This window comes from Trachemys scripta, chromosome 7, assembly GCF_013100865.1.
Source record: "Trachemys scripta elegans isolate TJP31775 chromosome 7, CAS_Tse_1.0, whole genome shotgun sequence".
Taxonomy (NCBI): Eukaryota; Metazoa; Chordata; order Testudines; family Emydidae; genus Trachemys; species Trachemys scripta.
The window spans coordinates 45,526,004-45,544,407 of NC_048304.1; the positions used below are offsets into that span (position 1 = coordinate 45,526,004).

Consider the following 18,404-nt stretch of genomic DNA (forward strand, 5'->3'; position numbering starts at 1 on the left):
ATATGTATATCAGCAATATTTTTTCTAATATTTATTATAATGTGCACATGTAGCAATGCCTGTTACTGAGGTTGCCTAACACTTCCCACTATGATCACTTTTTCCAACTGCTTATAACATTGCTAGACTGAAACCATTGAACCTGAAATGTGTACTGTCACAGATTGATCTGTTGCCTCTCACCCCTTGCTCACAATTTCTCACAATTCTGGGTTGAACGTGTTGCTTCTAGAATGGGTTTAAAGGAGGTTGGCTGTTGGAATGAAAATCACTAATAAGTGATTAGTGACCACCTTGTTTGCTGGACCAGTTCTGATAGATTCTCTGTAAGGAAGAATTTGGAGGGCTGCTGCTATGTTATCTGCATAATTCCTCAAAATGTGGATGCTCTTTCTTTTTACACTTGTGTCTGCTAGTGATTATTGACATCTTGTTGGGAGGTCTGGCTGGAGCATATCAGACCCTGCCCCATCCTGTGACATCACACCTACCACAAGAGCAGAGAACAACCCATAGGGGCTGTACTTAGCGGTGTTTTGCTTGTTGTATTTAATGGTCTCTTATGTTTCCTGTGTTGTATCTCTAAGAATATCAAACAATCTTAAAACAACCAATCACATGAGAATAACCCATTTCCTGAGTCCCGGTAGGCTGTCACCAGCAAGGCTCCATGGTTATTTAACATGGTGCATGCTGGGACATTGTAGTGAACCAGGAGCTAGTGAGTGGTCTATAGCGCATTTTAAATGGCTGAGGCTGGAATCTATGAATCACATGACAAATGGCCCTGTTTGTCTGGTGTGGGATGCCAAATGTCCATCTTACACTTGCTGCTTGAGTCATTCAGAATCTAATGGTATGTTAGAGAGAGAAATCAGATGTATGTCTCCATTAAGAGCACATAAAGTAACCTGGGGCTGATTCTCATTTGCATTAAGGCTGCATCACACCCCTCTGTCAGGTCACAAATTAAATTTGTACCCACTTTACGGTGCAACCTTTGCATTGCCAGAGCAGCGTAAAAGGGCCTTAATGTAAACAGGAATCAGGCTGAACATCATAGTGATTGAACTAGGGCATTAATGTGCTAATAAGATGGAGCTGTGACAGCCCAGGGGCTATGTCTGTGTCAACTTATGAATTCCATTTTTATTTTGTGAATGTCTGTTGTATTTCAGCCTCTATTTTGACTGTTATATTTAGTGGACTTTGAGCATTCATGCTGTAGTTGGAACTCGACCCCTAGTGCAGAGACTGTGCCTGGAAAGTGGTGACGGAGCAATCCAGAGCATCAACGTCAACAACTCTTCCCTACTGAGCGGTGGGGTTTCAACTGGCAGGGCTGCTGACTTTGAATGACTCTTCCCAGAAGTTTGGTCGTGGGATTGTGGGGTTGGTGCATGGAAAATCCCCTGCAAGGCCAGAGAAGAAAGAGGACAGAAAAGGTGTCAGAAGCTGAGAAGAGGCATACTTCCTCAGCAAAACGAGCCATCTTACCACCAGAAACAGAAGACCTAGCTGGAGGAAGTGAAGGCAGGAAGGCCTTGCCCCTCCCCTCATTAAAGGATCTACCAAACCCAAAGACTCACAAAAGATCAGACCAAGGATATTAAATTCAAGAATGTGTTGTTTTCTACAGATCTGTAACTCTTCTGAGCAATCTAAGACTAAAGTGTGTGTGTTTAGGAAATTCCTTTGCTAAGCCTGTGTTTCCTAGGGCTACCATATGTCCAGATTTCCCCGGACATGTCCGGCTTTTCAGTATATAAATAGCCGTCCGGGGGGGATTTTTAAAAATCTAAAAATGTCTGGGATTTCCCCCCGGTCAGCTATTTATAGACAGAAAAGCGGCGGCCAAGCGCCGCTGGGCACCCAAAGCCCCTTCCCGGCTCCCCCCATCCCCTGCAGTCTTACCACGCTGTCCGGCCCTGCAGCTGTCTTCCCCCTCCTCCACTCCCCTGAACGCTCCACCCACCTGCTCCTCCCCCTCCCCTACTTCCCGGGAAGTCTGAAAAGAAGCAGGGGCAAGCGGGAGGCAGCAGCAGGTAAGCTGGGGCGGGGGGGCGCGAGGAGGAGAGCTCCGGGGAGGCGCGGCCCTGGCCAAGCAGCTCCCTCCGGCCTGGGCCGAGCCGCGTCCAGCGGCTCCGGCCCCGGTTCCGGCCCCAATGGCTCCGGCCCCGGTTCCGGCCGAGCGAGCCAGCCCGGCGCCAGCCAAGCACCCCCAGCCTGGCTCGGGCCCCAGCAGCGCCGGCCTGGGCCCGGCCCGGCTCGGGCCCCAGCAGCACCGGCCCTGGTTCCGGTCGAGCACACCGGCCGAGCACCTCCGGCCAGCTCCAAGCCCCGCAACCCCGGCCAGAGTGCAGCCCGATTCCTGGGCTCTTTAAAGCCGGCCCTGGTCAGGGGACAGGTGGGGGGAGGTTGGATGGGTCAGGAGTTGCGGGGGGAGGGCTGTCGGGGGCAGGGGTGTGGAGAGGGGTTGGGACAGTCAGGGACAGGGAGCAGGGGGGGTTAGATGGGTCGGGGGGGCAGGGGTGGGGACAAGGAGGCAGTCAGGGGACAAGGAGCGGGGGAGTTGGGGGTTCTGAGGGGGGCAATCGGGGTGGGAAGTGGGAGGGAGTGGATGGGGGTGAGGCTAGAGCGGGGCTCTTCCCCCCGTCCCCAGTGTCCTCTTTTTTGCTTGTGGAAATATGGTAACCCTAGTGTTTCCTGGCTTTACTGAAGGGATTAGTTGAGAAAAATATAGCTCGTATAGCCAGGTGAACACTGGAAGGAACATGCCTAAGCAACTGGAGGCTGAGGAGGGCTGAGATACTGGTTCCAGGATCTTAGCAGCTGGGCTGTGGGGTCCCACTATCCAAGAAGGGTCTCAGACACTGGGCTGTGTATCTGGGTGCTTGCCTGCGAGACCCAGAGCTAGGGATAATGACCAGTCACTTAACAGCACTTCAGCTTCAGCAGTTGCCATCACAGATTGGAGTCCGTACAAAGAGATACAGACTGATCCAGGTGATAATAAAGGCTATACTAAGTTTGTTGAACTGTATTCCTAACTCTTCCTATGGTAGTCCCATCATGTATAAAGAGCCAAGGAGTGAAAAGCGTAGAATTGTGCATAACTTTCTTTTTTTTTAAAGTTGTGGTTAATTGCACAACATTCTGAAACACTACGAGTGCAGAAATAACTTCCCCCTGCATCCAACTTTTCTTGCTGCTTTATTATGTCAATATGTATGAATAAACTGTGAGCTTGACAGGATGGCAGTGTCAACATGGGAGACTTTTTGCTTTGTCTGTCTTTAGATCATGTGTTTAATAAAAATAGTCTTGCTGGCTGATGTGTGCTAAAAATGGGATTTTGAATGCACTTACCATTGGCTTAACTCTAATCCCAGTGAAATCAGTGATAAAACTCCCCTTCATTTCCATGGGAGCAAAGTTAGACCAACACTGACTGCTTTTGAAAAATGTAACCCCAAAGTAATATAAAAATGTTCATTTTGATAGATATAAGAAGGGAAGGTCCTTATTAGACCAAGTTAAAAATGCCATTTTTTCTCTTGCAAAAAAACTGAAAACAAATCAACCAAAAAACCCCCCTGAAAATTTTACATTTTGATCATTTTTATTTTTCATTTCGTAGCTCTGCTCCTCATTAATTGTGTGTCGCTCTAGCAGCATATTAGGCACTATGAGTGCCTAATACGTGTGAGTTAGTTACTGTGGAATAATAGATCAGCAGTTCTCAAACTGTGGGTTGGGACCCTAAGTGGGTCATGACCCTGTTTTAATGGGGTCACCAGGGCTGGTTTAAATTTGCGGGGATGGCGGGGCTCAGGTTACAGGCCCCATGCCTAGGGCTGAAGCTCTTGGGCTTAGGCTTTGGCCCCCCACACCAGGGGTGGCGGGGTTTGGACAGGCTCAGGCTTCTGTCTCCCCTCCTGGGGTTGCGTAGTAATTTTTGTTGTCAGAAGGGGGCCGCGATGCAATGAAGTTTGGGAACCCCTGGAATAGATCCTTCAGAGAGGAGCTAAAAGTTATATAGTCTCTGTGCTTCACTACCCATTTCAGAGTGGCAATGGTTAGTTAAGATAAGATCTCCACTCTATTTTTTTTTAATCTAATAAGAGGTACAAGAGAGTGGAAAATACTAGTCTTTTGTACTTTAAATAACAAAAATTGAGCCAGTCACATGACAGGCACGAACAGGATCAAATTACAACAGAGATGTAAAAAGTCAGCAGCTCTGAGAGTATTGGGAAAAGCAAAATCTCTGTAAAAGTAAATATGGGTTAGGGTTTCAAGGCAATGTGCCAAATTCACCCCTAGCGTATTCACTGTGTGCTATGGAGTCCAAATAAAAACCGATATTCTCTCTCTTGAATGATAGACCCGGATTTCCAAGTTAAACATATTCTGGTCAGAAGGGGGATCCCACACAGGTTGCAAATAATACCACATGTATCTGTGCTAGAATGTGGATTTCTGAGCTCTTTTTTTTTCTTTTTCTTCTTGCAGATGAACAGCTCTTGCGACTGCAGCCCTCTATCTATCCCCGCAAAGTAAGTATAGCATGAGCAGCAACAGTCCAGGCGTGTCTGCACCACATTGCCGAGGTGCCTTGAACCTTCAGGAATCTTCTCTAGGGCAGTGGTTCTCAATCTTTCCAGACTATTGTACCCCTTTTAGGAGTCTGATTTGTCTTGCTTACAAAATCAGACATAAAAATACAAAAGTGTCACAGCACATTACTACTTGCTGACTTTCTCATGTTTACCATATAATTATAAAATAAATCAATTGGAATATAAATATTGTACTTACAATTCAGTATATAGTATATAGAGCAGTATTAAGTCATTTTCTGTATGAAATTTTAGTTTATACTGACTTCGCTAGTGCTTTTTATGCCGCCTGTTGTAAAACTAGGTAAATATCTAGATAAGTTGATATATCCCCTGGAAGACCTCTGCATACCTCCAGGGGTACATGTACCCCTGGTTGAGAACCACTGCTTTAGGAGACAGAGTGTTATTCACTTTCCAAGTCCATTCGGTCTTCTGCCTTCCTACTGAGTTTGCCAACAATGATTTGACTGGTCCACTTTTGTAATGCTGGCTTCTGTCCACAAGAAAATGGATACCCTAGTGGAAATTCACATAGGTTCTTTTTGAATTGTTCATTTGGCTTCCATTGAACAATTCAGTGGAAGACAAACAGGCCCATTTAGCTTGTTCAAAACCTGTTTGGCCACCTGGAAAAGGAGCTTTTTTAACTGGACTATCCTCTAGGGCTGAGACCAGCTCCTTTCAGAGAGGTCACTGGGTAGCCATTAGATGGCAAATTAGGTGGCATTAAATGTCACCATAAACTGAGGCCAGATTTGTTCTGGTGCTCTACAAGTGAGTGTGCTCTGTGACTGATTATCAATCAACCAAACTCATCTAGCCTCCCTGATAGGCAGCAGATGGTAAACCTGATGAGTGAAGTAAGGAGGATTGGGCATTTCACCCTAATTTTCCAGGACATTCATAATGGTCAGTTGACCACTCTCTGCCACCACATGCCATCCAGAGAATCCTTCTATGTTCTCCAGCTATTGTTCATGCCAGGGAGCTGTACAAGTACAAATACAGGCAGACCACCACCAACGGTATTTTTACAGGTTTCTAAAATTATCCTTTTCCTCTACCTCCAAGCCCTCTACAATTGCCCATGGGGTATTAAAGCCCCTTAGCTTTATCTGCAGAGGGAGTTAAAAAACAGTCTAACAAAAATACCTCTCTCAAATATTTCTAAACTAGCTCATTTGTAAAATGTGGTATATGCACACAATGTGGTAGAGTGGGATAAAGGTTGTCTCAGCATTCGTTTGGGATGATTTGCATAACACATTCTCTTGTGGCTTTGATGTTTGTGAGTAATGCAGCCATCCTAAACTTGTGCTAATAAGTCTCTGACTGGACGCTACAGCACCACGTACTGTATAAATCTTCAAGGGCTTACATTTAAATTGAAGCCGGTTAAGGAAGACAGAGCTAAATTTATCACTAAGGCTTTTAAGTGTTTCTCTCTATTTCTCTTCCGCTTAATAGTTTTTTTTTTTTTCAAATGTGTTTGCATTAAGTGATTCATTCTGGAATGACCCATCCTGTTTGGAGAAGAACAGGAACTGAATGGGTTCTGGGTGCAGCTTCTGAGAGGAAAAGTACCTGGTCAGGGTGCTCCTGGAAACAATGCTGAGTGTAGCTCCTGAGAAGACAGAAGCAAGGGCGTATAGCTCCAGACCAGTGGGTTAAGCATGTGCTGTTTCAGAACTCTTGCTTTTTGCATGGAGCCCTCTGAAGCACATGCACTGGGTTTACACTGAATGATCTTGCGCTAAATGTGGTCTGTAAGCACAATCCTCTCCTTCCCTGTTCTGTTACATGAAAGTCTCACTGTGTTTCATCCTAAATTAAAGAGGCAGAAAAGATGTAAAATATCTAATTATATATTCACAGACTGAGGCTTTTTATGACTGTTGCATAAAGCAAACAATGAAGCACCCTAGGAGCTTGGCAGCAGCTGAGACAGACACCTCTCCTGGTGCTCGTTCTTGCTGAGTGTCTTTAGGTTTTTATACTGTTCTCACCACCCTAGTATCAGTGTAGAGAAACTTTCATCTTGTTCTAAAGAGGCTGAGTAACAAGTTGAGGGAGAGAAGTCTGCAGAGAATCACATGGGCCAGTTGGCCATGCTTTTCAAAAAGAGAGGCTTACATTTAGGCTCCTAGAGTAAAATTCACCAAGAGCCCAACTTACTTAGGAGCCTTTCAGTGGGACATAGGATCCTGAGTCAGTTAGGTGCTTTGGAAATTTTTACCCCCTAACTAAGTTTTCAGAAGTGCTGAGTACTCACTGGGTGTGTCTACACAGCCAGGTGTCATGAGCCGCCAAGTCTAGATCGACAGACTGAGGCTTGCAGTAAAAATAGCTGTGTAGACAACTCTTTTAAATTGCGGCTCAGGCGGAGCTTCGGTTCTGAAGCCTATGGTGAGGGATGCCACCCCCCATCCTGGGCTTCAGAACCTGAGCTCCAGTCTGACCCACAACATCCATACAGCTATATTTAATGCCATAGCACGATCTCAAGTCTCAGGAGAGAATTTTTGCTCTGTACATGTTCACAAAGATCACTTCAACCAACACTGAACACAGTCACCATTGGGCTAGAAAAATCATTACAGTAATGTTACTGTCAAGCTAACTAGAGTGGCTTATTACCATGAGTGCCAAACTCAGCACAGACTGTTAAGAAACAGGGCACAAACCCCAAACTGGTTGTGTGTTCTACATTTAGGTTTAACCAATGAAGTATCAAGTGTGAACTCCTCAAGCACTACAACAGCTGTTAACATGGAGTCACAGACAGTCCCTTTTGGCACTCGGGTCTCTCTAGCCACCTATGCAAACTTGCCTTTGTGATAGATGGTCCCTTACACCAAAAATGACAACAATATTCAGGTTACTCCCAGTCACTTACCGCAGGTCAGTTGTACCTTATCTCTCTCCACAAAGACAGCACCTGTAGCCAATCCTCTAATAAACCAACTAAAGATTTGTTAACTAGGAAAAAGAAATGAGAGTTAATTACAAAGTTAAAGCAGGTAAACATATAGGCCTTGGCTACACTTACCCGCTAGTTCGACGGCTGGAAATCGAACTTCTGGGTTCGACTTATCGCGTCTAGTCTGGACGTGATAAGTCGAACCCGGAAGTGCTCGCCGTCGACTGCGGTACTCCAGCTCGCCGAGAGGAGTACCGCGGAGTCGACGGGGGAGCCTGCCTGCCGAGTGTGGACCAAGGTAAGTTCGAACTAATTCGAACTAAGGTACTTCGAACTTCAGCTACGTTATTCACGTAGCTGAAGTTGCGTACCTTAGTTCGAATTAGGGGGGTAGTGTAGACCAAGCCATATACACATACAAATGAGTTACAGTCTTAGGTTTCAAAAGGCAATAGAAGCTGCTGTAATATGCAAACTCTATATGTCCCTTACAGCTAACCCAAGCTGAGTGGCTTGGGGATCCCTTGCTTATGCTTAGAAATATTGCCTTCTCCAAATTCCACAGTGATACGGTTCCGTCTGGTCAGGGACTTTTATTCCCTTCTCCCAGAGCTCTCACAGATGCAGCAAGTGTTGGTGCCTGCCTCCTTTTCATGGGTGTGCGGGGGTGGGAGCGCAATCTTCACTGCCGTTGTCCTTTGATGTTTAGTGAAACATCAAAGGACAACGGCAGTGAAGATTGTGCTCCCATCCCCGCACACCCAATGGCTCATTGGGTTTCAGTTGGCCTTCTTGTGTGCATGACCAGCACTTTACATTAGTTAACACTTCTTTCCTGTTTGGTGAGCTACACAATTACAGAGCTTTACGAAGCAAACACTCCATATAACTTCATACCATGGGCTACAGATGTTATAAGTGAGATCAATATATGCAGCATCCTACAAGCATTTCATCAAATCTAAACACTCAACATATTCTTAGCAAATTAACATCTATGCTAACAATGCTAGCACACAGGTGAGCCAGACTGGTTTCTAGCTATGCTTTTATCAGTGTTCAGTGTAGGGTGACCAAACATCAAGTGTGAAAAATTGGGACGGGGGTGGGGGTAATAGGAGTCTATATAAAAAAAAGACCCAAAAATCGGGACTGTCCCTATAAAATCAGGACATCTGGTCACCCTAGTTCAGTGAGGCCTGGGGGCCTTGGCATGAGTTGGTGGCTGGTCTGTCGGCATCATAGTTACCTAGAGGTTTAGGAGAGGAAATGAAGATCCGTGCATCGAAACTGCATCATGACCTAGAGGGCCTGGGATCTCAGGAGACCCACTCAGATGGGAAAGCCTGAGCATTAGCTATAAATACTCAAAAATATGACTGACTACCATGACATAACATTAAAAGGACATGCTGTGCCTGCCAGTTTACAGTACAATCCGTCCATGGAGTGTTCCAGTAAACCTGGAAGGAGTTATGGGACAAAGTGACCACAGCCTCTGAGCCTGGGGGGATCAGTGTTCTTCAAACTGATTGAAAGTTTGCCAAGTACAGTTAGTCCTTTTGGAATTAGACCACGCTCAGTAATTCCTTGTGCATTAACTGCAGCCTTCTGAGTTTACTGTTGTGATAGCTCACAAGTGTTTCATGCAATTCTAGATCTTTGGTCCATGGTGCAGCTACATCTGGCTGAAACTGAAATATGTTTAGCTGACCATGTTTGCAGTTTAAACTGATGTGAGGTTCCTTCTTCTTCCATCAGGCTGATTACTATGAATTCCACTGCCTTAATTTTAGCTCTCTGCGATTCTAGGAATAGGTCCTTGATTAAATGCTCAGAAACTAATCTATTTTTAGTGCTTCAGTTACAGTACAGTATACTGAATATAGACATGACCCCAAATCAAAACCCTAGATCCCAGGTTATGGGGGTGCTTTAGATCCTTGTCCAAATTTAAATTTTGTTGCTTGGGCCCATCTCTAATTAAAGCTAATGGGCCAGATTCTCACCTGACATACCTCAGCATTTACACCAATTTGGTCCAATGGCAATCTGAGTGGCTGCAAAAAGCCTCTTCTAGCTTCTTCAGTTCCTGATTCCAGTTTTAAGATGGCAATACTGAATAAGGCCTCAGGTCAATGGGGAATAGAACTCTCTAAGGAGCTGCAGAGCAATTAAACCTTTGGGTGGCGTTTGGTGTCTGAGAACTCTGAAATCGTAATTTGGGTAAGTTGAAAATGTTCATTTACATGCAAACCAGCCCAGTGGTTTGCTGTTGACTTGGCATTGCTCACTCTGCTGGAGATGTTGCTATATCTGTGCTGACCTGCTTTTTGCAACAGAGCAATGCTGAAGCCAGTTAAAGGTAATAATAATAAATTCCCCTCAAGCTGTGAAACCTGAGAGATTGGGACCTGGCAGTGCAGAGAACTTTGCAGAAGCCTCATGACCAGACTCATTTATACCCTGCTCCCTTGGAGCTAAGGAAATGTTTTGTGACTAGCACTTGTGGTGGACCAATAACCCTGGAACCTGAAGTCTTCTAATTTGCCAACTGACCAGCTACTATACATCATAGCGAACAGCAATGTAAGCTTCTCCTACACCTCCCCCAGTAGCAAATTGTCTTGGCCCTGACCAGGTGGTCACTTGTAGGACTGATGTGCTCTACGGACCATTCAGTCATTGGCCTCTCTGCTGAAACTCCCAAGAAGGACACTGGTCTACTAGGAACCCTGTTGAGACCCACTAACTCAGTTCACATTGACTAATAACTTTCAGCCAATAATGACTTGCAGTCACTGCTAGCCAAGGTTGGGGTTGAACCAGGGCTTTAAGGTGAAAGGCAGCATAATGCATCATCCTGGCAAGCTGCCCAGACACTAGCCTCTCCAACAGAGCTCCCTTTTTTCTCGGCTCATTACCACCCCCCTGAGTTTCATAGCCAGTTCCCGGAAGAGTAAAGTAGACTCAATCTGATTTTTATTTTCCCTTTGTGTCTCTCCCACTCTTATGCTGAGCGCTGCTATCTGTCTCTGCTCTGAATGGTTCCGTGGGCAGTCACTTGCTCTGTGTCACTCTCAGCATACTTCACCTATGAACCAGATTATTGCCTTTAAAAATGGAGACGTCCCTTCCTATAGACATTTCCATTGGGTTATTGTAAACTCCCTCCATGGACAGCTCTGCTGGGAATGATCCCAATATCCAGTCAGCTTTTGGAATTTGTATTGCATGTTGATAAAATAGTCCCAAATAGCTTCCAGAGGCTGGGTGATGTTGGAGGGTTCTGTGTTTATTTCTGGGAAAAGTTTAAAAAATACAGTAGGTCACACTGTAACTGAACAGTCCATGTGGTGTAGGGGGGAACGGAACGGGGGGAATGATCACTCACCCAGTGATCTAATCTTTGGTGGTTTGATGAATTCAGCCTCTTTCTGCTTGTGAGCTGCTTACAATGTCCAGGAAGTTATTTGATAAAAAGAACGAGCCCAGCTTTACAGCAGGGAGATGCAGAGCTGGCAGGGAAGGAGTGCTTATACAGCCCTGCCAACGCCTTATTTTCCTCTGCCTTCCAAGAACAACACTGTGTTCCATTGCCTGCCGCCCCCTCAGCTGGTGCTGGGAAGAGCAGCTGAGTTTAGCTCATTGTTCCTGGAAGTAACTGAGATTCTGAGCGTTCTCTGCCGTCAGGAACTGCTTGCACAGAAAAAACGAGCAACTCTGAATCCTTCTCCCTCACTAGTGCACGTATAAAACTCTGCATCAGAAGAGACCACATAGCTGTTCTCAGGGTCCTCCCAAAAGCCTGGAATTTGGGAGCAATTAGCATATTCAGACTATAATGTAACATGATGGACTCAATTCATCTCTGGGGTAACTCCAGCGGGTTCAGTAGAGTTCCACCAGGGCCAATTTTTTTTTCTTTGTTCAGCAAATTGAAGTACCGTCAGCTGTTCAGCCAGTCCACATGATCCACTAACCAACTATTCCACAAAGTCTGTGTTTGAAGAGAGACGGTGCCTTGCAACACAGAACAGGTGGAGCAAGGGGCCATTTGAATGCGACTACCCCAGGAGGTGGACTTCTCCTGTAACAGACAGTTCCATTGTGACTATGCCCTGGGGATACTGGAGAGGGGGGTATTCAAATGTTAATGCTACTTGAGGACACAAAAGATATTAATGCTACTTCATACCAGGCTATTAGGGCCAAATCCAGACCTGGTGTGAGTGAGTGACTCACTGCAAACTCCATTGAATCAAATGAAGTTGTAGTCACTTCTATCAGGTCTGAATTTGGCCCATAGATAGGTGGATGGTTTGGGGAGTCATGTGAGCTGGGTTTGTTTCCTGGCTTTGCCACAGATTTCCTGTGTGACCTTGGGCAAATCATAGCACCACCTGTTGCTTCAGTTTCCCCATTTGTAATATGGACATAATGATACAGAACTACCTTACAGGGGGGACAGTGAGGATTTATTAATGTCTGGAAGGTCCTCGGGGGAAAGCACTATAGAAATACAAATTATTACTATGCCACTTGGGAGGTGCGCTCTGCAGGGCTGCTCAGTTCAGAGTCAGGGATAGAAGAGCTGTCTCTTCAGGCTGGCCTAGTGCTCTAATTGAGCAGCCGCGTGAGGGATCTGCAGTCCAGTCTCACACACTGTCCCTGAGTTTAATGGCTGCAAAAAATCCAACTGGGTCTAGGAAAAAAGAGTGCCCCGGGTGACCATTAATATAGCAGCTGCAAAAACCAGAGAAGCAGCCAAGGAAAACTGTAAGCAAGGAGAAAATGACAGCACAGTGGTTTTCAACCTGCAGTCCCTGGACCCTTGAGGGTCTGCAGACTATGTCTAAGATTTCCAAAGGGGTCACACCACATTCAACATTTTTTCCGAAAATGAAAAAAAGTTGAAAGCCACTGACATAGCAGAAAAGTGGAAACAGCAGAAAAAATTGTACGGGATGGTTTCATACCAAAAAAGGGTTTGTTGCTCCTTTTAGCTTCAATACAGAGCAGTAGCAGAGAAAGCTTTAAAAGAAGTGATCAGTGAGGAAGTTAAAGCTAGAGCAATAGATTCCTTAGTTCCTGGAACAGAGTCTGGCAGGAACAGGTCTAGTAGTTGGGGTATGAGGACATTTTTCCTAAGGTAGAGAGTCTGCAACAAGTCCTGATGGACAGGAGAATCTGGCATGCAGATACTGCAGTGATGGATGGGCAGTACAAAACCCAGAGACAGACTAAAGACAAAAAATTGTGTCTTCTGTTGGGAAGGCTAGTCTTTGATGGAAGGTCAAGAAGAGCCAAGGACGGGAAAGCCAGAGAGAGCCCTGCTGAAGTGTATGGCTTTCCAGACATCTAAGCTTAGGGCATTCAGGCCAGCTGGGGGGACTGATGGCTGAAAATTGCTCTGGGGCAAACAATGGCAGATGCCCTGTCTTGGTTAGCTGTGGTATGGAATGAGGGACCATCTGTGGATACTCTCATTGCTGCCTTCCTTGGTGTAACTGGTCTGCAGAAGAAGATCTCAGGAGGTATTGTTATATCATTCACTCTGGGATTAGTTGATGGGAAAGTCCATGTTCAGGAGGGAGAAAACCCACTCTGGTTTAATTTTATATGCTTAATACCTCGCTCCCTGCCCCTCCACACACATACACAATGTCAACATGGGAACTTGCAGACATTCAAGTTAAGGCTCTACTTTCAGTAGTCCCCAAACCTGATGCTGTAAAGCTGCACCATACAAACATTCTCCGTGCTCTGGAAGCCCTTCTCCAGAACACAGAGAACCAGCTGCAGGCATACCCCTCCTGCCTTCTGTATGGTCCATTACCAGAGAGCAGGCTCTGTGGGCTGGGGTAATAGCAAACTCTGCCCTTCCCTGTGTTCTGGGGATGTGTGTATGGCCCAGCCAGTGGCATTTGCATTACGATGCCGACCGCCTCAAACATCTGCTGTTGCTGCCATACTTGGGTTCCACTGAGCAGCTGAGAAGGTGCCATGTCAGACCGGGCTTGGTCTCAGGCTCTAGTTGTTCTTTGACTGTATGGTTCAGCCCTCCTGTTACGTGCAGCCTCCTCTGCGTCTGTGTGAATTCTTGCTGTTGATGCGCTTCGTTGGGACCCTGACACAGCACTGACTGTGGTGTTGAGGAGCCTTTCAAGTTTCTCTCTTCGGTTGCCTCGATTCCTGGAATCGGCTCGGGCCAGGCAGCAGCTTGAAAAAACAGTAACCAGAAAAATAAACACCCTTCCACTTGATGCGTTCCTATAAACGTTGCTGCAAAGGGAAAACCAGAGCAGTTCAGAAGAGCTGAGACATCCTGTGTGGTGAAGAGGTGCTGGCAGCTGAGTCAAACTCACAGAACTCAGCTAACTCAGAAAAACCCACCCATCCCTACACACGGCTCCAGAGGCAGCTTCATCCATATGCTATTATCCTGGGAAGGGGAGGGAGAGGTAGGGGGCAGCATGACAGTGCCTGTCCAAAGTAGCATACCAACTAGGATTTCCCTGCAGGTCTGTGATCTCACATGTTGCCTATGGTAACAACCTGTTGCTGCTCCTTATTGCTGAGTAACAGTCTGACCTCTGCTTGCTCTTTTGCCAGTTAGCTAGAGCTAGACATGCACACACGCACTCACCACACCACTAAACCAGTGACACTGTTCACAAAACCGAGCAAAGAATTCCAGCCAATTGAAATGCCTATAGAGTTATGAATGAGTTGTCATTTCTCATTTTTCAGGGGTGGATGGGTATGTGGATTAAAACCAACCTTTTTTGTTTTTTTGTTAATAGAAATTCTGGAATCAGTTGCTCCCTGCTGAGACTAAAACCCTGCTACAGTATTCTCTTTCATAGAAAGCATGACCCCATAATGCTAGTACAGAAGAACCTCTTTCATACTGCCAAGAAATGAATCTTAGAAATACCAGGTAGAGAGTTTTTATTATGACTGATATTAGAGGAGCACCTACAGTACCCTACAGAGACTGGGGCTCCATGCTCCATAGACACATACTGTGCCCAAAGCGCTTACATTCTAAATAGGCAAGACAAAGAAATGGTGGGAGGGGAAACAAGGCAGTTGGGGTATGTCTACTCTGCAGCTGGGAGCCAAGTAGACAGACTAGTGCTAAAAACAGAAATGTGGCCATTGCAGCACTGACTAGCCACCTGACCTCAGACCCAGGGGGACAGGTGGGTCTGAACACCAGTGGTTAGCCGGAGCCATCACTCTGGTTAACTATCCACTGCTGCTATTTGTAGCATAATAGCTTGAGCCTGTCTCCCCAGACTCGAAGGTTTGCTCCCCATAGCCCTAAGAAGTGAAGCTATTTGCCTGAGGTCATACAGCAGACTAGTGGCAGAAACAGGACTAGAACCCAGGTCTCCAGAGAACCAGCCAGTTTAGCATCAAAACCACCTCTCAATGTAGAGTTAGAGTGTGTTTCCAAAGAGCACAGAAACTGAAGATTCATCTCCTCCCACCTCAAGGCATAAATATTGTAGCAAATCTGCAGACATTGGTCTTCGCGACAGCCGCTCACCGGCATATCACAAGCACTCAGAACTCCAGGGCAAGTGGGGCTAAGAACTCAGCCCTCCAGTTCCAAAAGGTACAACCCTTCTACAGCTTGAGCTAGAGACCACTTGTGCGCACCACTCTTTGAAAATCTATAGCAAAGCCATGCTCTCTGGGAAGACCTCTCTAGAAAATATACCTATTAAAAGCTAACTTTCCATGCAGCAGGATCTGGATTTTCCCACCTCCCACTGTATCACGTGTTTTCCTGTGGGTTTTAAGACAGATGATCTGGGAAAGAGAATAAAAGGTGCCTTTATAAAAGTGCTAGTGACAGATTTGGGGCAGCTGCTGGGAAAGCACCCAGTTATAGCAGAAACATACTTGCATTCTCACCAGCACAGGAATATTACTGTGTTCAAGGGTAGTGAGCACTTGACAAGTTTCACAACCAATCTCTCTTTTCAATTGCTCAGACATTGCTCAGATTCCTTTGGGGCAGGAACTTTCCTGGCCTGGTCTTGGCCCAGAGGAGAATAGTTTGTGGGGGGAGATGGTTGGTTGGTTGTTTTGTTTTTAATGATGGAAACATGGTCTGTCAGTTTTGAGCTTGTGAAGATGTCTGAGAGCTTCTTGCACCAGTTAGTAGTAGTAAGATTAGTGATACTGTAGCATCCAGGAGCCCCAATCATGGGCCAATACCCTGCTGTGGTAGGTGCTGCACAAACGCAGCACAAGCCCAGAGAACTGTCTCTGGCACCAGATGGGGAACCTTCCTGATGCTAGTAATACCATGTGAGATTCCCCCAGTGCCCACCTTTGTGGTGAACCGGCATGAAGTACATAGAAACCCAAGCTCCCTCCCTGGCTTTAGGACTGTGCTGAGAATGAAGAGGGGCCCTCCCTCAGGCAGCTGCCTGTTCCCTTCCTGCTCTTTTTCTGCCTGTCCTCAGCAGACAATTTCTGTTTCTATTTTCCCTCCACCTTTCAAAACCCTCAGATGTTTCCTTCATTTCCCCCCTCCTCTCTTTTGGCCTCTCGTCATCCCCTCCCTGCTTCCCTCCAGAGTTTCTCTTGCTCCCTCTAATATTTTCTTCTTCCATGAATCCCCTTCAGTGCTTCCCATCTCTCTCCCCCTCACCTAGTTCCCCTTTTCTCCCCGCTCTCCCATCTCTCCCAACCACTCCGGATGTCCCTTGCTCCCTGTCTTTCCTTTTCATCCCTTTCATGCCTCACCCCCTTGAATAGTCTCTTGTTCCCTCACTTTTCCCTTTCTCCCCCACAGTCCCTCAGCAGTCTCTCTGCTCTCTCCCCTTAGCCCCCCTTCCGCCTGCTTTTCACTATGGCCTTTGCACTTGTGTCCCCTGCGCAATGAAGAAGGAGCAAGTAGACTAAACAAGAGGCTTCTGCCAAATCATTGCAGAGCTCTTGATAAATTCAGCACTTCTGCTGCTCCTTGTTCGTCTGGCAGCATGGCAGGCAGCCCAGCATCCTGCCTCCCACTTGATGAGCTCACCAGGAGCTGTGGTAGTTTATTCTAAGAAATCAGCTAACATACAGTACTCAGTAGAGGCACCCCTCCCCTGGGAGGATCAGCAGAATTAAGATGTTCAAGTGAGCTGTCTTGGGGATTACACAATCTTATCACCTCCTGCAAGGCCTTGGAGAACAAGGCTAGCACTGCATGCACTGAGTCACACTTCCCCCTGAAACAGTGCAAGTTCCTTGACTCACATCCTCTCACAGGAGCGCTGCTTTCTTACATCTCTGTAGCCAGATGCCCCAGTGCAAGCACAACAGAGACAGAGAAGTAAAGGCTCCTATTTGTCCCCATTGATTTTAAGTCGAGAACCAGTCCCCCGGGAGCCAGTACACAACAGACCCGTTCATTGATCTCATGTTGTGGAAGGCGATAAAGACTGTTGGTCAGCCTATGGGAACTAAGAGGAGTTAGCTGAAAATTTTCTGCTATGCTTTTTACTAGGAAATAGCCCTTTACACACCCCAAAATGATAATGCACACAAAGGCACAGACTTTAGGACAGGAAGTTTATTAACAGAGTCATCATCCTGCATAATCTGGATATAGCATGATGAGTGGAACTGGAGAAAGAGGGTCAGGTACCACGAGGGACTGCATTTGGTGTGATACCAGGGGCTCAGGCATGCAAACTGAGCCAGGCTCTTGCCAGACACACACACCTCTCAGCAGGTACAGCAGGGGCTCTACCCTGATATAACGCGACCCGATATAACACGAATTCGGATATAACGTGGTAAAGCAGCGCTCCGGGGGGGTGGGTCTGTGTGCTTCGGTGGATCAAAGCAAGTTCGATATAACGCAGTTTCACCTATAACGCAGTAAGATTTTTTGGCTCCCGAGAACAGTGTTATATTGGGGTAGAGGTGTAATAATGGCTTCTATGTATGGTCAGCAAAGAGCGCCTTCCTACACCGCTGTCTCTGTCGACACAGCATGTGCAAGTGCCTAGCATTGACACAGTGAGTGGTGCAGTGTCTGTTGGAGTTGCTGTTGCTCTTTGGTATTTTTCTTAAAGCCCCAGCTCCTGGACTCGTGATTAGGTGAGAATCTCAGCTTTCATTTTTATCATATATACTATATTGTATATATATAAAGATATTTCAAGCTGTTATGATTGCAGAGAAAAGCATGTAGGCATGGCTGTGTGATGGCTTTGTATTGCAGGAAGAACCTGGGTGGGGCCTACATGTGTTGTTTACACTGGCAGTTTTGTGGAATCTCCCACCAGTGAAAACAGTAGTACAGGGAGGCCCCTGGTGTTTTTGCCATCATGTTATCCAGACCTGCTTTGAGAAGCTTGGCAAATTCAGGCTGGAAATAAGGCACACATTTTTAACAATTAGAGTAATTAACCATTGGAACAATTTACAAGGTTCGCGGTGGATTCTTCATCACTAACAATTTTTAAAACGAGACTGGATGTTTTTCTAAAAGATTTGCTCTAGGAGTTATTGTGAGGAAGTCCTACAGCCTGTGCGATACAGGACATCAGACTAGATGAGCACAATCATCCCTCCTTGCCTTGGAATATATGAAACATGATAAAATCTCCTAAAACCTGTCTGCATAGCACACTGCATAGCACTACTGCTATCAGAGCATAGGCTGTAGCAGGAGATTTCCCAACAATTGTCACTATAGACACAGCCCAGGTGTTCTTGTAAATTTTGCATCATGAAACCAGGGCTCAGGGTAGTTCAGTTCTTCCTGTTTCAGAATTCATTATAAGAGAGTTGGCAAAATGGACCGTCCTTTCTGATGGGTTGAAGTCTAACTTAACAGA

At 46.1% G+C, this 18,404-nt stretch overlaps 1 long non-coding RNA gene across 5 annotated transcripts in view; it reads left to right on the plus strand.

Annotated features, from left to right (window-relative positions):
* LOC117879905 overlaps positions 1-18,404 on the plus strand; it is an 80,477-nt gene that overhangs the window by 21,064 nt on the left and 41,009 nt on the right. For 4 of the 5 annotated variants that reach the window (XR_004646416.1, XR_004646417.1, XR_004646414.1 and 1 more), the window contains exon 1: positions 2,627-4,559. This is a non-coding gene — a long non-coding RNA (uncharacterized LOC117879905). Of the gene's footprint in view, positions 1-2,626; positions 4,560-18,404 lie in introns of those variants that run through there. The other variant, XR_004646415.1, reaches the window with a different exon arrangement.